The following is a 6,425-nucleotide window of genomic DNA, read 5'->3' as shown; positions in this document are numbered from 1 at the left end:
TATAAACAGTGATAAGCCAGGTTAACAGAGAGATCTTTTGGAACTAGCTTTCTTTATAATAAGTAAATAAAAATAACCAGTAATTCGTTTCCAATAATTTATATGTAATTAAATATAAACAGCTTTTGGCTATGCCTGACTCATTTCGTATTAGTGAGTGAGAAATGTTTCCTGGCTGGTGGTCAATACATAAATAATCTTATTAAATTGTTGAAGGTATTCGAAGTATTAAAATGTCTTAAACTACTTTCTGTATAATCTTATTTTCACTTTTCATTTTCATTATCCAGGTAAATAAAGTTTGTTAAATAAAGGTAAACTTCCTATTCTCTTCTAAGAAAATCATGTTAATGAGGAGTCCATTTAAAATCATTTGTGGAAAGAGGTGTGAATAGCTAATTCTATGAATAAAATGTTTAAATATTTAAAATAGGATATTATGCCATCAAAAATCACAAGAACTGTCTGGAAATGAGAAAGTTTAAATGAGAGATTAGTTGTTTTATAAAGTTTATTAAAATGTACATCAACCTTTCTTCGTCCCTTTATGAACAAAGGTAGGTCATTATGCAATTTTCTGTAGATATCTTCTAGCTAATATTAAGTAAAGAAATAAATGAATTTGTTTGTATTGTCAGCTTTGAGTACCCCATGTTATAAATCTGTAGTTCTAATTGGAAATGTGATACTAATATGCTCTCTTGAGGAGTTAGATTGTATTACTTATTTTATGAAGCAAGAAATAATGATAAAATTTTTAGTTCTTTTAATCAAGAGCCATTTGAATACTTGTAAATTAAAGATATTTATGTGTCAAGGTAATAAATCCTGTGAAATGAAAAGGACAAGATAACTAGTTAAAAGAATTCCCACATGTCAAGTTGCACAAATAATACAGCCTAGAGGTGAGGATTAATTTTCTCTCAGATAACATGTTATCTTGCTTTAATGTGGTTAAAAATCCCCATTGGGTTCAATGTTAATCTTTTTCCAAGGGTTTGGATCTTATCAAGCTTGGGAACTACTTTGGAAATAAGAGAGTGCTCTATACAAGAATTCTCAAGAGCCAGTATCAGTTTTTGTAATCTGCTCTGGGATAATGAGAGACCAGTTGAGTTTACATAGATTATCATTGTGGCTGTTTCTTTGGCTTGACATTGTACAGGAGGAGAGCTCAAAGCTCAGGAGGCTTAGACAAGGTCAGACAGGGAGAAATCAGGAGACCATTTTTAGTGGTTTGCCTTAAGACGCTTTACGTTTTGTTTTCTTTCTATATCTTCTTCTGATGTCTCAAAAATTTCCCTTTCTAGTCCAAAGGCTTACACTGTATAAAGAGTCCTTGCTTTTTAAAATTCACTATATTATTCATTCAACAAACATTTATTGAGTGTCTGTTATGTGCCAGTCAGTTACTGTGCTGGGGGCTGGGTATGTAGCAGTGAATGAGAACAATAAAGAACCCCTTCTGGGGATCACAGTGGTGGTGAAGATGGAATTAACTAGATACATAAGATCAATAAGGGCCCTAAAAGTGTGCTTCCTCCTTAAATACTCTTTCACTACATCCTTCTGTGATGGGACTTACAGGCTATGTTCAAGTCCTTCTGTCACTCTTGTTTGAATGCAATGAATATGCATTCATTCATTCATTCATTTTCTTTCAGCAAATATCAATTGAGTGACTGTATCGTCTTTCTGACAATTGAATGATAGAAAGATGCCTGCATTAGTCTTACCCTCAAGCATCTTAGTGTGAGAGATAATATATGTATATGAATCATGATGATGTTGCCCCTCCGTAGAGTTATGGAAATACAAATAAACTAGGGATTATTTCTAGTTGACAGGGTCAGGAAAGACTCCACAGTGAAGCAGCTGTAAATTGGGCCTTATGATTAATTACGTTATAAGCAAAAGACAAAGTGAGAAAAGTTATCCCAAGTAAAGGACAGAAAAATAAAGGCATAAAGTTGGGAATTCAGAGAATCAACGAAGAAAGAGCAAGCATTCAGTTTGGCTGACTTTCCATCTCACTTTTGATATGGTGGGCTGGGGAGGAGAGAGAGGTATTAAAAGAAAGAGGAGTGTTAAAAGCAACTAATACATATTTGTTGCCATGGATCACCACAGAATCCATATATATTTGGAGGCTCCTTTATGGAACACGCTTTGAAATCTAGGGTGTTCGACAACTACCCTACCTCATGGTGCCAGTCTGCTAAGTTTCAATTCTCTTACATATTCTAGTTACTTAGGAATGCACAACATAAAAAATGACAGATATTGGGGCCAAATAATCAACAATGGTTAGAAGCATGTACCTTGGAAAGACGTCCTCATTTTAAAATTGAGTTCAAGACAAAACTTCTGGAATATCAGGTTTGGTTATCAATGTTGAACTTGGACCAAGTTTCCCAAGGTTCATTTCTAGGGAGCCTGGAGTGAGTAGGCATAAATCAGAACCAGCCAAGGTGGAAGTCTGCAAACATGCACTCACAGGTATAGACAGACATGCCCCAGACCTTAAGCGCTTCAGATGGAAACCACGTGAAATGACATGGCATTACACAGCTTCATCTGCAAGCTTGGGCAGCTCAGTGCCTTTCACCAGGTCTCTCAGTGGTTTTACTTCCATTTGATCTGAACATACGCAGGGTGCCCAACGTGCCCACAGAGAAAAAGAAGCTTGAAAAAATAGGTGGGCCAAACTATTGAGCTGTCCTGACAACATAAGCCTATGTTCAGTGAAATTTACAAGTGCAATTACTTCACATTTCCATGTAAATTAGAATATGAGAGGGAAGCTTGATTTGCTGGGGCTTTCGTTATTGGATTTTTCTAGTTGGCATCGACTTCTGTTCCTATATGGAATTATGAAACAAAGAAAAAAGAGAACGAGAGGGTGAGATGTCTTATCTTACTTCAACAAGCTCTGTTTTGTTGCAGGTTATCAATTATGTAGCATTTTGATATACCTTTAAGATGCATACATTTATCATTGTTCCTAATTGTTTAGTGAGTGGTATTTAGCTTATAAAGGAATAAAAGCTATGACTACTAATGCTGCTAGTGCACTCTCCTGATTAAATAAATCTCAAGAATTGTCGGGTCCGCCGCCGGCAGACCCGAACAGCCCTAGCCTCGTTCCTTTTGGTACGCGAGCGCATTGCCCGGATTCCTCTTTCCCTCCGGTCGCCGTTGAGAGGAGACAGGGGAAGAGAGCCGTGAAGAGAGGTGAGCACAGTCCCCGGCCACAACCAGCCCGTTAAAGGACACTCAGACGCGGCAGGGGTTCTGTTGAGCAGTTCCGTTTATTATCACACAAGCACTTGCTTTTATAGGCAGATGGGGAGGGGAGGTTTTAACATAATCCTATCAGCTTAAAGGTCAAGGGCATGCATCCTGTCTCAATGCCTAGCTATTGCAATCACGCAGTGTTCACAAGTGTGGAAGCATGTATTTGGCCAATAAGGGCTAAGGCAAGGTTCCCGCAGACACTCCCACCCTACTTCCTCCCCTCGCCATCTTAGGCTGCCACGTTAATACGCCCTTGTGGGCCCATAATGGTGCCACTTGTAATGTCACTTAAGGTGGTGTTAGTTTTTAAGGCCCGACAAAGAGTAAGTTCAGCACTGCCTCCACTGAAACTTCTCCCCTTTAAAAAAAGTGAAAGATGCAAAATTTAGAAACAAATTTCTTATATGAATGTGCTTGAATAATTTACATGATGCTTTGTTCAGGAACATTAGACAGAAGGTCATGTGTAATATGGCTTAATGTATATTTATTACATGATCTTAAGACATATCTGAGCTTTATGTTGTCACTGCCCCACTTCCCTTCATAGTACCTTAAAAAGTTCTTTAGGTCCTAAAATGTTGCTAAAAAAATTTTAAAAGCACTTTCTGTATCATGTGAATAAAATGTACAAATAAGGGCAATGTGTTTTGATATTGTAAAATAAGTTTGAAAGGTGGGCATCAAAATGAATCTTTTTTAAGGTCTGCATTTCACATTGACAGTGTGCATTTTGTTAGTCATTTGCAAGGCCTAGTACAAAGAAGTACAATGTCCCTCTCCCACCAAGTAGTCGAGTAAATTTCAGATATTTTGGCTCCAATAGGAAGGATGAAAAAGAGATTCCTTATATGTTTTCTAATAGATATTATTTCAATATCTATTATGTCTATCACCATAAGAACAAAGTGTATGGGTTTTTTTCCCCTGGTCACTTACCTTCTTAGTTTAAACCATTGGGTTAAAAATGAAAAAGAGAAAAATGAGGAAAAAAAGCCCAGCTCACCTTTCTTTTCAAAGAAAGATGCAATCATTGATTTTTCTTGCAATATTCCACAAGAAAGTGGCACCACTGAGTGATATATGCACCCCAGGGCTAGCAGCTGGAGGGCAAAAACCACCTTTTATCCATGATTGACAAATAATACATAATGAGAAGAGAGAGGCAATTCAAGTTTTAAATTTCACTCTCTCTTTGGCTTTTCAGGGCAGCAGGGCATTGCTGTTCTCACTTGGTAACCTTTGAGGGACTGCCAGGAAAGAGAACCCAAGTGACAATTGTTTCTCTCCTACAGTCCCCAAAGCTCTAAGTAAATATGTGCGGCTTGCTCTTTCAAAGAGCATCCAGCTGCTAACAATTCCACTATTTCTCCTTGGGAGGAAAATCCTGGGGGCCTGGAAATGTATTGCATGGTTATAAAAACCACAGTAGAGTAAGGCTGAGATCTTAAATCTCTAAAAGTGGCATCTGTAAGTGGGGAGTCAGTTTATGCTGATGAGCAAGCAATTGACGAAAGAGCAGCAGTAGAAAGAGAACCTAGTAAAAAGAAAAATTGAATCACATCTCTGTCACAAGTAAGCTTAATGAAGTAGTGTTGCATTGTGGGTATTCAAAATAATTTTTACATTTCAAAATTAAGACATTTAATGTAAACAATTTAGAAAACATGTTAAAAAAACAAACAAACCACAAACCTCATCCACAACCTCAAAAACTAGAGATAGCTGATGTTAACATTTTTGATCTCCTTTAGATTTTTCTTCATTTATGTATCTCTATATTCATATTTTTATCTATGCCAATACCCATATCCATATCTTCATCTTTGGCAACTGTATCTATATAAAATGCATATCCTTATACTGTACACTATATCTGCTTATCAATCTAAGTGGATGTTTGATATGGGCTTTCCTCCTAATCCATCTGCCCCCAGCCCAATCTTTTCTTCCCATGTGTTTTTCAGCACAGCCACAACACATGACAATTCTGTCCTTACGATTGCTCAAGTCAAAAATCTCTGATTCATTCTGTACTCCTCCCTTTCTCTCACACTCCACTTCTAATGCATCAGCAATACTTATTGACTCTATCTTAAGTATTTAAGCAGAGCCAGTCAGTTCTCATCTCCTCCTTCCTCCATACCTAGTAAGAAGGAATCATCAGGCAGCATCATCTCTTGCATGGGTTATCGTGACAGTCTCTTAACTGGTCTCTGTACTTCTGCTTTGGTCTCCTTCACCTCCCACACAATGGCTAGACTGAGTCCTTAAAAATATAAACTAGATCATGCATTTGTACACACCAAGGTTTCTAATGGCTTTCCATGTCATTCAGAGTAAAATCCAGAGTTGCTATAATAGCTACAGTTATTCAGGGTCTCTCAGTGGCATTCTTGACAAAATGGTTTTTCACTGTACAAAATGTCCCTCAGATTGCAAGATCTTTGATATTCCCAATTTCCCCAAGGGCCAGAAGGGCCCCAGAGTTATTGTGACAACCAAAAATACTCCCACACATTTCCAAATGCACCCTGAGGGAGTAATACCACCTCCAGTAGAGAATTATTTAGGCCCCCACACTCCTCTTGTAACTCATCTCTGCCTACTTCACTTTAGCTTTCTCTGCCACAGGCTTGCTGCTTATTGGGTAGCCTAAGAATTTTGCTATTAGGATGCTCTGTCCTTGCTGTTATCTCTGCCTGGGGCCTTCTCCAGTCATCTTAGTCCTTTTCAGTATCTACATAAATGTAATCTCAGTGAGGCAGGCTTTTTGTACTCCTTTCTCTGCTATATTTTTGTTCTTTTTCACTTATCACTATTAAACATAATTTTATTTTCCTATTAATCTTGGTCGTTGTGGTCCAGTGTGCTCCCTCACTGGAATGCATGCTCTGTTTTGCTCACATCTGTGTCCTCAATATTAACAGCAGTCCTGGCACATAGTAGACAATAAATAAGGATCATTAGAGTTTTCAAAAAATATTCTAGATATTAGTCCCTTGTCTGATGTGCGGTTGGCAAACATTTTCTTCCACTCACTTTGTTGACAGCATCCCTTGCTGTGCAGAAGCTTTTCAGTTTGATGTAGTCCCATATGTATATTTTTGCTTTAGTTGCCCGTGCCT

This window comes from Cynocephalus volans, chromosome 2 (assembly GCF_027409185.1).
Source record: "Cynocephalus volans isolate mCynVol1 chromosome 2, mCynVol1.pri, whole genome shotgun sequence".
Taxonomy (NCBI): Eukaryota; Metazoa; Chordata; class Mammalia; order Dermoptera; family Cynocephalidae; genus Cynocephalus; species Cynocephalus volans.
The sequence above is the reverse complement of the archived record's forward strand: the minus strand, read 5'-3'. Positions refer to the sequence as shown.